The 15,527-nt window shown below is 38.1% G+C and overlaps 1 pseudogene; it reads right to left on the bottom strand.

Moving 5' to 3' along the window:
* Nucleotides 1-1,393: 1,393 nt before the first annotated feature.
* LOC122147058 overlaps nt 1,394-15,527 on the bottom strand; it is a 67,852-nt pseudogene continuing 53,718 nt past the window's right edge.

Below are 15,527 nucleotides of genomic sequence, written 5' to 3'. Positions count from 1 at the left end.
CACTTTGTGCAAATACCATTTTTCTTTCCTTCTTTTTTAATTTTTTTTTAAATTTTTATTGTTTTTGTTTGTAAAAAACACTACAAACAGTAATAAATTGTTCAAACATTGTAGCAGAAACATTCACAATGTTGCTTGCAAAAGCTGCCCTTTTCATTCAGGGAAAAAAAATATTTCACTTAACTATAGGGCGTAAATATGGATTATGTGAATAAATATATACTATATTCACAATGAATCTGTTACGTAATAATCATTGCAAAATGAATGTGGTATAGTTTTACAGAATTAATGATGCGTTACTAAACAAACTACCTTTTTGGTTATGCCCTTAGACCATAACTTGCATTTCATTTCAAATATCTATGGCTTTATTGAAACAATGAGGGCTGTGATATTGGTAATTATGCAATAAGAATGATCCACTTCCAAATCATTGGAATATTTATGAATGTGTGTTTATATAAGTGGCACAAATTTGCAGTACAAGCAAAGAAGGTTCCTTCCTCTGCAAAAGGTCAAAAGTGGTCCGTTTCAAAATAATCCAAACTCTTATTACAGTAAAATTTGTGGGATGCAAATATACTGTATATATTAAAAGTGCAGTTTTTATCATTCCTTCAGACTGTAAAACATAAGTGGTTTTCTTTTCCTTTCATAACAGTGGGTTACCCAGCATAAATAGGAACAGAAAACAGACAAATTACAAGGAATCTTCAAATGTGAACAATCACACGCCACAAATCACCATCATATGGTAAACATCGCACAACTCAAGGTATTTTTTCAATGAAACACATTCTGTGGAACAAATGTCACACACTTCCCTTAGAAACTGCTTACCAGCTTTTTCATTTGAAAAGAGCTCAATGTTTGGTAACAGAGTTTGTAGTGATGGGATCATCTTTCATTCATCCAGGGTTTCTGAACAGTGAAACGCAATCGATTAGAAACAGATGTAATGTGAAGCGGGTGATGCCACTTCATACATCAGTAGTAAGAGCAAACAATTCTAAATGGGCAGTGAAATTAGCGGATACATTAATCTTTCATTGCAAGTAAATACATAAACTGAATTTTAACTGACCGTCAAATCACCTAAGTCCACTCTTCACCTAAAAACACCACAACAGAGCACAACAGTCTGTTTCCAGAAGTAGAAATCCCATTCATTTTCTCCACAGAGAACTTGATTTTTACCAATAACCTTTAAAACCTTTCAAAATAGACAAACCAGAAGTTATTAAATCAATTAATTTAATATATTATAAACAAGTTTATATATGTATATAAACTTTTAACATAGTTTTAAAAATTTACACACACACAAACATACAGTACATACATATATATATATATATATATATATATATCTATATATATATATATATATATATACACACACATATATATACACACTCACACTTATTACCTTACACTTATATAAAAATACAATTAATTTAGTTTTACTTTAGAATGTTTCTGTTTAGAATGTCACAAAGATTATTGAGGACTTCAGTCATAAATTGATTTAAATACTATTGTAGCTTCTAATTAAAAAGTTGCAATATTTAGAGCTGATTTGGGTTTTGTTCATGACTTCAAAGTCTTTTAGTCTGAAGAAGTTTTTCAACCCCTATGGTGATAATAAATGGGAAAAATACATTCGGAACAAAGGCAGCTGAAAAAGTGGGCGCTCACTGTTGGGCTCTATTGGCTGAGGCAATTTCAAGTTCTTAGGAAAAGCAGTGCTTTGTTTCACGTTGCATTGATAATCAACATTGTAACAGTCAGAGCCATGATTTATGAGTCCCACAGAGTTGACCAGCAACTTCATCCTCTGCAGAGAGGACGCAAGAATTGATTAGGCTAAGTGTTCACTCATTACAACTGTGAGCTGTTGTAAAGTGTGCGGTTGGAGAGGAAAGGGGCGTTTTGGAGCTTAGAGGCAATTTTAGTACTGATACAACCCCATGTCTACATGATGGAATACTTATATCATCCTAGAGAGTGCTGCTGAGGATCTCTGACACTTGTTCATTCGTTTGCTCATCCGAATCCATGTCCTGAGCTTCTGCTGTAGTGCCGTATCCCGATCCGGCCTCTCTGGCTGTAGCTCCTCTCGATCCCGTCTCCTCCTCCTCCCATTGTGGGGCATCTCTACAGGGTGAAGTCTTGCTGCATGACTCCACAAAGATCCTGCGAACATTGGGCTTAGACTCCCTGAAGGGCGCCCTGTACTCATCCAAACTGTAGGAGGTAGTGGGAGAGTGCGGTAAGGAGAGTGGCGACTCCAGTGGCAGGTCGAAATCGCTCTGTCTGGTGTAGATGCCTTCGGAAAGTGAAGGAGTGTGACTCTCGCTCTGTACGCGCAGCCAGCGGTGCGGCCCGCCAAAATAACTCCTCTGGGGATGGCTTTTGGATAGCAGCTTATGTTTCGTTGGTGGATCAGCCAGGAACTTGGAGCGGGATGGCTTGTCTGTGGTCTTCACAGAATAAGAGGACAGCGATAGGTCATCCATGTCCTTGGTGCATGATTCGGTTTCCAGGATGGACTTGGAGCATGCGCTGTATTTGAGATCGTGCATCTGAAGAACATCAGGAGCACTGCCGCTGAGGATATGCACAGCCTGATGGGAGAGATCCTGGGCTGAGGAGTAAACTAAGTCCAGGTCACGAGGGCTCAAAGCGTCACTGGAGTCATAGTCACTGTCTGTGGGGAGAAAGACCTCCGAACAGCCCTCTTCATCTGAACCCGGCTGAGACTCTGCAACAGACAGGGATAGAAAAATATAAGTCCATTGGAAATAAGCAAAATGTATATAGAATTAGACATGCTTCCTTAAAAATCCATTTCTTAAAATAAAATTATAGTTTTGCCTTTAAAATCTGACTGGATGAACCATGTTCAGAGTCCACTGTGAAATAGCCAATATAAACCACTGTTCAAAAGTTTGGGGTTGGACTGTTTTAAATTATTATTTCAATTAAAATAACTATTTTGCTGAATTTTCAGAAGTCATTACTCAACTCTTCAGTGTCACATGCTAAAGGAACATTTCTTATTGTTATCAGTGCTGAAAATAGTTTTGTAATTAATATTTTTGTAGAAATTGTGATACATTTTCTAAAGAACAGAATGAATTTGAAATAGTTTACTGTAACTTCACATCAATTTAATGCATCCTTGTTGAATAAAAGTATTAATTTCTTTAAATTAAGACAGATGGATATATGATAGATAGATAGACAGACAGACAGATAGATAGACAGAATCACGCATAGGTTCTTTCTGAAAGATCAGTGGAAACAGTTCTAATTTACTTTATTTTTTACTTTAATTTACAGTACTTTAATTTTAATGCCACAGGTTGGTTGAACACACATCCTCACACATAATGCAATAATTATAATCCCTGGGAAAATTGGCATATAAAAGTTAGAAAATAAAAATAAAAACAATCAGCAGACTGGCAATAAGCATCATTATTGTACACATTTGACCACACATAAGTAGTACTATTTAAAATGTCTTAACATCTGTTTTTAATTAATGTTTTTAATTTTCTTAATACATTCAAAATAAAATTTAAAGGTGTACTTAATCAGCACTTTTTGTTTTGCACTGAGACACTGGTATCATTAAATCATCAATATTTGGCCTTAAATTTGTCGTTTTAAAATAAGCAGTTTGTGACTTCAAGATTTGTGCAATGCCTTAGACAAATGCAAATCTATCAAATCAAGACATGGCGCAATTGGGTCTTATTAGAACAGACAAAGTATTGATGGTCTGTGAATTATCATAATTTGCCAATCCTTAGTGATGTAGTTTGAAACCCAAATTTCGAAGCATCACAGGGTGCCAGAACATTACTGACATGAGCGTAATCTGTCATTTTCATCTATTCCTTGAAAACTAGAGTCTTTTGTTATATTTTTGTTGCCCACAATTTTATAAACTCTCTTCCTTTGTACACCCTGTAATGCTCTGCAAAACACATGGCATCTCAAAGCTTTAATACTGAATGTTTTATCACAACAATAAGTGTGTTGCATTATAATGAAGCCGATGCACTTATGTATTTCCTGCAGAAACATTTTTTTTATGCTGTCAACAAATGCAATGTTCTCACTACTGCAAATACAGTACAAATTTGAATGCAACACAGACACGCAGTCAAGCACCACACATATGTTTATGCCTGGACGAAAGGCAGCTATTGAAAAACAGCATTTACCGATTGTGGGCTTTCGTCTCCTCATTTCTGGAGAGGGCGAGGGAGTGGGCACGTAGTCTGTGTTAGAGGACATGGAGTCATTCTTCTGGACAGGAGGCTCCACGGTGACATCTACTAACCAGGTGATAGGCACCCAACCGAGAGGCTGTTTATAGCGGGCGTGCTGCAGGGCATTGGTGATCCAGCGGACATCTCGCCACATCTCGTCCGATTGCTTCAAACACACAAAGAAAAATTGTTAGCGTCGGAAAAAAAAAAACAGTGAGGCTGAGTGCACTGTTATTTCATTGGAAACGCTGAAAATATGGTTAGCTTGAAAACTAAAGGGTGCTATTTAAATGCTGATTTGATATAAATGCAAATCGAAGCTTTCAGTGTGAGAAATGCGGTATTTCCCCCACACAAACATCACAAAGGTTTTCAAACCATTAAAGCGCATCCCACAAAAGCTTCAAAGGAGGCCTAAGAAAACTTGCTGTGAAGTCTGAAGGTGCATGACCATGACTAATATCATAATTTATTTTGTGTCATCTTCCTCTGTTCACCAATCACAGCACGTCAGAGCTGAATTGTACATATTGCTCATGTTTAGTGTGCAGAAGCGAAATGAGAAGTAAAATGTGTTTTCAATCAGAGCTGTTAACCTCCATGCAGTGAATCTTCACAACTACCACTTTCATATTTTCCATCCTTGGGACATACTATAGCAATTGTATTTACAAGGAGCTTATTTCAAATTGGAAGGAAAAAGGCTGTACAAAAATGTAGCAGGGTAGACGAAAAAAAAAAAAAAAAACCCTGCAATCTGAGCTCTTTCTAGCAAATGCCATGTGAGATCCATCTTATGGGAATGAGCCTTGACACCACAGGATGACTCCTTTGGAAAATATGCCGGGCTTTTAATGACAAAGAGGGGACTCCAGTATGACAAGGGCAATAATATGAGTTTCTTTAAGTTGCGAAATAGACTACTTTAACTAATAAATGTTTGGCTGATTCTGCTAGCTGGGAAATGTTGTAACAAATTAGGGGAAAATGAGAATAAAAAGGCAGTGTGGCTTATATATATCATACCCAGTGCTCTAATATAGCAACTCTCAACCACAAAATTAATCACAGGTCGTTTTCTGATAGGGCCATGGACATCGGGGAACAATAATGTTAAAATGGAAATAAAGAAAATGTAACTGAACTGCTATTTAGGATAGGCAAAATGAATATTCCTGACCATTATTAAAGGAATGAGAAAATGTTTTCCTTTTTATTTGCGTCAAAAGCTGTGCAATCAAACTCAGTGGTATTTTGATGCAAAACATTTGGCGAAAAATATTAAAATATTAGAGAGATCCAACATAGAGAGGCTGCTTGTCAGCCCAGGTCCATTCCAACTGGGCCAGGACTGCATGGAGAAATAATGTTAAATGAAAAAAATAAAATGCATCCGACCATGTAATCATGCATATTTAGGACAGCAAAAAGATTAGGCCTGACCGTTAACAGGGATGAGAAAAGGTTACCCATTTTTATATGCGTCAAAGGCTGTGAAATCAAACTCAACAGTATTATGATACAAAATGTTCGGCAAAAAAATTTAAAATATTAGACCGATGCAACATGGCTGTAATCTACATTTATTCTCAAGCTATATAACAACAGTTATCAGCTGTCAAAGGAAACCACTAGCCAAAAAGTTGTGTTGTGCAAAAATAATCTGTGAGTAATATCAGATTAATTAGTATCTTATTTCACTCGCATTATAGCAGCAAACTTGTAAATCTGCCAACTTAAAGCCAAAACATTACTACTAAGTAAATTTGAGTGTCATGGAAGCTCCATCTCAATGACACATCTCGCCACATGCATCTGAAATGTGGATTTTGCGGTCTGCCGTTAGCTCTTTGACAGCAATACAATCCTGCCCTCTCGCACGAGAGCGGAGCACAAAGCACTTTCCACCACCGTGCCACTCTGACAGACGTGGCTCTTTTCTCATTCGCCGCCTCCTGGAACATTAAGGTTTTCACGCTAATTGATGCCACATTGCTCAGCCCCACGCACACATTCATGCAGTCACACTCATTGATCGGTATTATTTTTTCCCCTCGTCGCTCTTAGGCGCTGTGTAATCTGTGGTCAGTGTGCTGCTTTTTTCCAGCGCCCCTTGGATCTGACATCACACAAACACTCTTGTGGTTTTGTGGTCAATCTCAATTAATCGTCCAGACCGGGGTGGCGGAGAGGGATTATTTCAGACCGGCACACTTAACACACGCCTCTCTTTCAAGTCGAACTGTAAGAAAGTCTGCTGAGCTGTTATTGAAATTTCGACACAAGAAAAACAACTTGTTTTACAGTTTATACGTCTAGTAGTTATGCTTTATGACATCAATACACTATCCTAATTGGATTATTAGGTTAAATTGTTTTTGTAGTTTGATGTTTCCAACACTCCCAAGCGGCTGGGAAATAAACATGTGATCCTCAGGACTGAAACATGAATGACGTATTGCTAAAAGTTGTAATTGAAACAACACGAATGTGGTTAATAAAAGGGAATGTGGCAGTAAAGCAATCATTTCAGATAGTGTACAAACAATTAAAAAATACTATATAGCAAAAAAAAACAAACAAAAACAAAACACCACTATCCTACACACCTGTAGTAATTATCAGTTTACACATAAAAAATAATGTTTTCAATTGGATAAATAAACGCAGCTTTGGTGAGCACAAGAGACTTATTTCAAATACATTAATAAATCTTACCGACACCGAACTTTTGTACAGTAGTTTACTTCTCATTTATTTAAGGTGATTAATCAATAGATTTTCAGTGACTGTTGAATTTGTGAAAACATATTATTTAGGGAAAATTCCCTGTTGAGGACCAAAAACACCACCAAAAAACACTGTTAAGCTTGGCTATAAAGATGCAAAATGCTTGCAGTGCAACAAATTATTTAAATTGGGAAAGAATGGATTTATTGTGATGGATGTGCAAAGTAGGCTCACACGGACTGCTCCAATCACAATGGAGATTCATTTGCAATTATTCCTGAACTAATATAGTTCCAAGATGTACAACAAGCTGTACAAAAACACAAAATAATACAGATTTTATAAAAACAGCTATCTGAGAACTAATGAAGAGCTTAAAGGGTTAGTTCAGCCCAAAAATGAAAATTATGTCATTAATGACTCACCCTCATGTCGTTCCAAACCCGTAAGACCTCTCCGTTCATCTTCGGAACACAGTTTAAGATATTTTAGATTTAGTCCGAGACCTTTCAGTCCCTCCATTGAAAATGTATGTACGGTATACTGTCCACGTCCAGAAAGGTAATAAAAACATCATCAAAAATTACGACTTTATTCATCATTTTGTCTTCTCTTCCGGGTCTGTTGTGAACGCGACTGCTGTGACTGTTGATCCGTACGACGCTGCTGACGTGGTTCTCTGGCGCGTCCAATAACAAAGAAAACATGTCAGCAGCGGCGTACGTCAGCGGCGTCACTGCAGTGTTGTGAACGCACTCACAACAGACCCGGAAGAGAAGAAAATGCTTAATAAAGTCGTAATTTTTGTTATTTTTTTTGGAGAATGTTTATTTTTTTATGCTTCAACAAATTCTAACGGACCCTCTGATGTCACATGGACTACTTTGATGATGTTTTTTACCTTTCTGGACGCGGACAGTATACCGTACATACATTTTCAGTGGAGGAACAGAAAGCTCTCGGGACTAAATCTAAAATATCTTAAACTGTTTTCTGAAGATGAACGGAGGTCTTATGCGGGTTGGGTAACGACTATGAGGGGTGAGTCATTAATGACATAATTTTCATTTTTGGCTGAACTAACCCTTTAAAGTGAAAATACGTTCAGCTCAGTGTATTTTGCTTGAAAAATATATTTTTATATTGCTGTTAAGAAACGTGGTCTTATTTATGTATTATATTTCTGAGTCCAGGTCCTTTTAAAGTCCTACTTCATATTTTTTGTAAAAAGAAACGGTAAAAGAAGCCTGTTTAAAATGGTTTCATTTGCTATCCATCACTATACAATATAGAGCTGAATTAAATATTATATTACAAAAAAGTAATTCATAAATATTGAATTCTTTTTGTTTGTCATACACTTTGGGACAGATGAGAAAAAGTAACCAAAAAGAACAAGTATGTATAATTTCAATGTCAGTCCAGAAAGGATATTGCTATATTAAAAGTATTAGCAAAAGGGACTAATATTTCATTTTTTTATCATATTTGTCCACCTTTTTAACAGACACTTTATATTTTTTTGTAAACAAAAAAAAAAAAAAGGTTATATAAAATGTTTTGCACCATCAATATTCAATATACAGGTCCTTCTCAAAAAATTAGCATATTGGGATAAAAGTTCAGATATTATTCCATAATGTAATGATAAAATTAAACTTTCATTATTTTAGATTCATTTGCACACCAACTGAAATTTTTCAGGTCTTTTATTTTTTTAATACATGATGAGTTTGGCATACAGCTCATGAAACCCAAAACAACCCCAAAATTTTTTCCTATCCTCAAAAAATTAGCATATCATGAAAGGAGGTTCTCTAAACGAGCTATTAAAACCTAATCATCTGAATCAACTAATTAACTCTAACAAACACCTGCAAAAGATTCCTGAGGCTTTTACCAAACTCCCAGGCCCCTGGGTCATTACTCAAAAAACCGCAATCATGGTAAGACTGCTGCCGACCTGAATGCTGTCCAGAAGGCCATCATTGACACCCTCAAGCGAGAGGGTAAGACTACAGAAAGAAATTCCCCTGAACGAATAGGCTGTTCACCAGAGTGCTGTATCAAGGCACCTCAGTGGGAAGTCTGTGGGAAGGAAAAAGTGTGGCAGAAAAAAACGCTGCACAACGAGAAGAGGGTGACCAGACCCTGAGGAAGATTGTGGAGAAGGGACCGATTCCAGACCTGGGGGACCTGGAAGCAGTGGACTGAGTATGGAGTAGCAAAACCTCCAGGAGCCACCGTGCACTTGGGCGTGTGCTTTTGAACCAGAAACAGCGGCAGAAGCGCCTGACCTCCCGGCTACAGAGAAGCAGCCACTGGACTATGTTGCTCTCAGAGGGGGGGTGGTCCAAAGTACTTTTGTTTTTTCGGATGAAAGCAAATTTTTGCATGTCATTCGGAAATCAAGGTGCCAGAGTCTGGAGGAAGACTGGGGGAGAAGGAAATGCCAAAAATGCCTGAAAGTCCAGTGTCAAGTACCCACAGTCAGTGATGGTCTGGGGTGCCATGTCAGCTGCTGGGTGTTGGTCCACTGTGTTTTATCAAGGGCAGGGTCAATGCAGCTGAGCTATCAGGAGAGATTTTGGAGCACTTTATGCCTTCCATCTGCTGAAAAGCTTTATGGAGATGCAAGATTTTTTGTATTTTCAGCACGACCGGGTAAATGGCAACCTGCTCACAGTGGCCTCTACTCACTGGTAAATGGGTTTACTGACCATGGTATTACACACTGTGCTCAAGTTGGCCATGCCAACTCTCTGACCATGGACCCCATAGAGGAATCTGTGGGATATTGTGTGAAGAGAAATTTTTGAGAGACGCAAGACCCAAACACTCTGGATTGAGCTATTAGGCGCTATACGAAGCATCCTGGGGGCCTCCATAACACCTGCAGCTGGCCACAGGCTGATGCCTCCATGCCACGCCACATTGAAGCAGTCATTTCTTGCAAAAGGATTCCCGACCGAAGTATTGAGTGCATAACTGAACATAATTATTTAAGGTTGACTTTTTTTGTATTAAAAAACACTTTTTTCTTTTTATTGGTCGGGATGAAATATGCTAAATTTTTTGAGATAGGAATTTTGGGTTTTCATGAGCTGTATGCCAAAATCATCAGTATTCAAACAATAAAAGACCTGAAATATTTCAGATGGTATGCAATGAATCTAAAATATATTGAAAGTTTAAATGTTATCATTACATTATGGAAAATAATGAAGCGCTCGTTTATCACAGAATATGTCTAATTTTTGACGAATGGACCTCCGTACCGTATACTGAATTATACAGGTATTATGTAAAAATAGTATTTATGAAAGCAGAATATCGTTTTTTGTTTATAAATATAGATTTTGGAACGAGAGAGGGAAAAAAAAAAATTACAAATCCCATATCCTTCACAGACCCTACCTAATGTAGTCCCCCCCCTAATATGTGGGCGTTGTCTCTGTTTGGCTGTGCGAACACTTCAGAGTCAGTCGATGGCCTCTCTAAAAGCCTGCTGGGTAATTAGAGCGTCCAGATCCAGCACTGAGGACAGCCGGCAGTACAGACTGATAAATTTTTCCTTATATGAGCAGAAGTGAACTGCACATGGGAGACAAAAATATATAATACCACAGTTAGTAATGGACGATTTCATATAAGGTAGTCAGATTATTATTGCATTTCTTCGGATTGACTTCACTGGGTGTGGTGTGCTACATGAAAAATTGAGACGCTACAAAGGTTTATCATTAATGTCCCAAAAAACCCTGACAAATCTTTTTAAAAAGACGTTTTTGTAAGGAAATCTGTAGGGGGGTTTACAAGGGTATGCGTGTTTGGGTTGAAAACTACCATCACAGTATAATGTGCTTAAAAAGTTGTGTTGTTTGAAACTCTCCCACAACACGCAGCTGAATAAGCCACTAACTAAGTTTTACGTATAATGGCACCACTGCTAAGCATACAAGCACACGGTTTGCCTTCGGGTCTCAAAACAAACCCTGCTATTGAATGAAAGTGATCTGCCATCTTTAAAACGCACATTTTATGTAATTTAGGTGACACCTTTAATGCCATATTTAGACTTGTTTAAACCTTTCCATCTTATGTTTTACACAGGATGGGCTTCCTGATCGCGCGAGGACTGGTGTGCAGCCAACCGCCACCGTGGGTGGTTGTTTGGCTAGCCGTGGTGTGCACCGCCACGCGCTGTTTGTCTGTATGTGTGGTGTGTCTGCTTGATTTACTTTACTAGAGGTCCTAAGGGAGTGTGACTAGGGGCACGTATGGGAGCAAGGAATCTGTGGCTTTTTATAAGGCCAACTGAGCTTAATATTGTAGGGGATTGAAACAGAAGCCCAGTTTACCGAGCTCAAACATTGTGAAGAGGGAGGTTGAGGAACCCCGCAGTGTGGTGTGTAGGGGTTGGTCTGTCGCGGGTGGGGCAGAGCAAACGTCGTCTGGTGAGGCCAGCAAGCAGCAGAAGAAAGGACACATTTGTGACCCCCAGCTGCCAACACTTCTCGTGGTGTGTAAAGACGGAAAGTGCCTTGGCCTGTGTGGGGACACACAGACACACACACAGGACTTTAACCAACTCACAAGAGGTCGAACGGGTAACAATGTTATGCGTTCCTGTAACTAAGTAGGCAAGCAAAAAATTCCAAAACTCAGTCAGTCTAGAGACAAAGCAAGTTTAGCTCTCACAAATAGTTACCCATGGTAACCACAATTTATCTGTAGATCTATAGTTATAGTATAGCAAAAATTTATCTATAGTATGTCTGTCTATTATTTATCGAGCTACTCCTATCTAGGCTAGCTGTGCCATTGGGCTCGTTTTGCATATACCTGCCTATATAATCCATTTGTCTATCAAATCTATGTCCTTCCATACAGCCATCAACCTATCTCTCCTTTCGATCTCTATCATCAATTCGTATCTCCAATATATCTTATTCTATATTCTATGCTATCGCAAGCCTTGGTCTATCCATTCATCCAGACATAGGGTTCCATCGATACTATCATTTTATAAATCACTTCTATCTATAGTCTATATATACTAGCTATCTACTCTCTATCTATACTAGATCGAAATATTATAAACGCATTTTCATGAGCTGAACTCAAAGATTCTAAGACGTGTTTAGATGTACACAAAAAGGCCATATTGCTCTCAACTAGTGTTCACAAATCTGGTCTAAATCTGTAAACCAGCTCTGGTGGGACATTCCTTGCAGTCAGGCATGACAATTGCACCGATACATCAAGAACTTGAGACATCTGTGGCATTGTGCTGTTTGTGATAAAACTGCACATTCTATAGTTGGCCATTTATGCCTGTGGCCAGCCACTAAGGCACACCTGTGCAAGAAGCATGCTGTTCAATCAGCATCTGATATGGCCACACCTGCTGAGGTGGATGGATGTATCTCGGCAAAAGGAGAAGTGCCTCCACTAACACAGATTTAGACAGATTTGGTGAAACAATATTGGAGAGAAATAGAATTTTTGTGTTACATAGAACAAGTCTTAGATCTTTGAGGTCAGGTCATGAAAAATAGGGGCAACAACAAAAGTGGGGCGTTTATAATTTTGTTCAATGTATCTATCTATCTATCTATCTATCTATCTATCTATCTATCTATATATCTATAGATCTATTATCTGTTATATATCTATTCATCAGTGCTGCCAATGCTTTCTGTTTCTTCCATCCACCCGTCTATCTGACAACAGTCTATCAAGTATATTGTCCAATCCATAACATCCATCAACCTATAGTATTCATCCATCCATCTGTCTAGTCAACTAATCTATGCAGCTATCTTTTTTCTGTCCATCTATCTATGCTCCCTCTATCTATCTATCTATCTAAGTCCATCCATCGTTGTCTACCCATCCACCATCATCATTCACATACTGTGCCCCTCTAACTATCCATTTATCACACTCCCTTCTATATATCATTTCCATACATCCATCCATCCATCCATTTAGGATTTCAAAGGATGAAGTAAATCTATTGACGAACTTCCATTTTGTGATGACTGTGGTGCTTTACACTAAGATACCACAGACTGTGCCTGTAGACTGTAGTACCTGGTGGAGAGGTAGGATGATTTAGGGTGCTGCAGCAGGACTCTTAACTGGGGCAGTTCTGGAGCTCAGAGAAGAGGAGGGGCAGTCTGTATCCTGATCGGCTCTTTTCCACATCCACAGGCCAATACAGGTGACTGACAGCCATTCCCACTCATTCCTGGGTGGGAAGATACCAGTTCTGGTTAGTCACCAATCACACACAGCCTCTAATTACTGTTTCCAGTAGGGTCACAAACAGAGTGGGTGTCCAAATGCTCGGCGGATGGCATGTATGATTTTTTTTTTAGGGGAAGGTTTAGTGAGAGCTTTGGGGCAACCACTAAAAAACTTTGATCTGAACATTTTTTTTTAACACCAAGAAAAGTGCTTCAATGTCCAATAATGCTGCGGAAAAAAAAAAAAAAAAGATGCCTAGAAACGTGACACCGCTTTTGGTTATTTGTCTGCAGAGAGAATTTTAAAAAGTAGTTGCAAAGAGATTCTTTTAAAAATAACTCCTTACAAGTTAATATCTGTGACCCAAATATATCCCTAAAGCCAAAGTATAGCAAAAACACCTAGGCATTTCACTGCGAGGTAAAAATGATTTAAAATTCATTGAACTTTGCTCTAAATTTATAAAAACTGAAAGGATGAAAAGCATAAGCACACAGTGCATAGGTAAGATGAATGACGGCCGGAAAAATGTGAGTCGTAATTTGGTCTTAGTCTCAAGGACACCCTCAAGGCTAGTGTCTAAGGGGTAGGTTGGTGGAAAAAAAGAAAGGCAATTCTTTGATTCAGGCGGGTTTTTCATCGAGCCGTGTGAGTGGGCATCGTCCTGTGTGAACCACCCACTGACTACAACAGTCCGGCACCATAGTTAATATTTAGTTTACTACATCACAGAGCTGCAGGCTAATACTCTCCCTGTCTCTAGCTACCTACCAAGGCCAAACAGCATGACCCGAGATATGAAAATAACTAATAGGGGGTTTCCCTTTTTACCGAACAAAAAACAAAAATAGCCGTTTTGTTTTGACCCTGCAAAAAATGGTGGTTCGTCAAGATAACTATGTAAGCCTGTGGTGAGGGGGAGCCCGACGCGGAGTTCAGGCATATTTCAATCTTCTCAGGTACACTCACTCTAGAGCGCTACGATTGGCTTCACCAGTAAGGAACTATTAACTTGTTTCGGTGCAATAACATTCTGTCAATTGAATGAGAGGTTTGATTGATGAGTTCAAGATGTACATATACATGGCGTGTGTATTGGGGGTATAAAAAAAATAATATAATCTTATAAATAATAAAAAAGGAGAAAATAATTATAGATTCAATTACAATCTTTTGAATACATGCTTTAATAGTCTTGCAAACTTTGTCCCAGCGAAGTGTTTAAACTGACAGTAGGGTCTTTTTTCCCTTCCCTATTTGGAGATGAATTGAATAAAAGAAAAGACTTAGGGGGGAAATGTTTTTGTGAGATATTTTTTGTGATGTGGAATGCTGGATGATTTGATTTGAAACACATCCACACTCATTTACTATATTAGTATATTATATTCAGAATATTATATTTCCCCAAGCAGGACCAAAAAAATTTCCGCCCATGGGGATTAAAAATAATAGAAAGGTAATTAGTCTTTTATCTCCCAGACATTTTTCTTGCCAAATCTGAAATGTAAAGCAATTGGTTTTGTGAAATTAATGAAAACTCAGAATTCAGAATTATCCTCTTGGAATTTAGTTATATTTGCCATATTCTGACTTTTTCCTCAAATTCTGAGTATATTTATATCTGGAATGCTGTTTTTTTTTATTTATTTTTTTTATAATTTCTCGCAATTATGAGTTATCATTTTGTGATTCTGAATTTATATCTCCATATTCTTTTTTCTCAAAACTGCACACAAACAAATTCCAACATGACATGATTTAAAAAAAAAAAACAATTGTGAGATCAAGTGGCAATTACCTTTTTTATTTTGAAAAACGCGCTTGCCTTAAGTAGCTCAATGACGATAACAACAAAATCGGCATTGTGCAGTGGTGCTCCTACACTAAAGTTAATGAACAAAAAAAACACTTGTTCCTAACTACTTAAACTGTCACACACTGTGAGATAAACACATGAAGAAGATGGAAAGATGAATAGTATTTAATAAATCCACACAATCCGGGACAGAACAGGCAGGAGACATACGTAGGGATGTAGCAGACCGGAAAACAAACAACGAACAGAACACAAGATCACATATAGTGGCGCAAATGAGAACGAATTAACCCGGACACACCTGAACTAAATAACACAATCAACATTAAGGGAAAACTGTGGTCACGCAGAACACATCGAGAAATAAAAAAACACACAATCCAAAAGGGGTGTTTGACAGTTATAAAATTTTGTTCAAATGGCCCGTGACCCTA

The sequence above is a fragment of the Cyprinus carpio genome, chromosome A12 (assembly GCF_018340385.1).
Source record: "Cyprinus carpio isolate SPL01 chromosome A12, ASM1834038v1, whole genome shotgun sequence".
Lineage (NCBI taxonomy): Eukaryota > Metazoa > Chordata > Actinopteri > Cypriniformes > Cyprinidae > Cyprinus > Cyprinus carpio.
The sequence above is the reverse complement of the archived record's forward strand: the minus strand, read 5'-3'. Positions and strand labels throughout refer to the sequence as shown.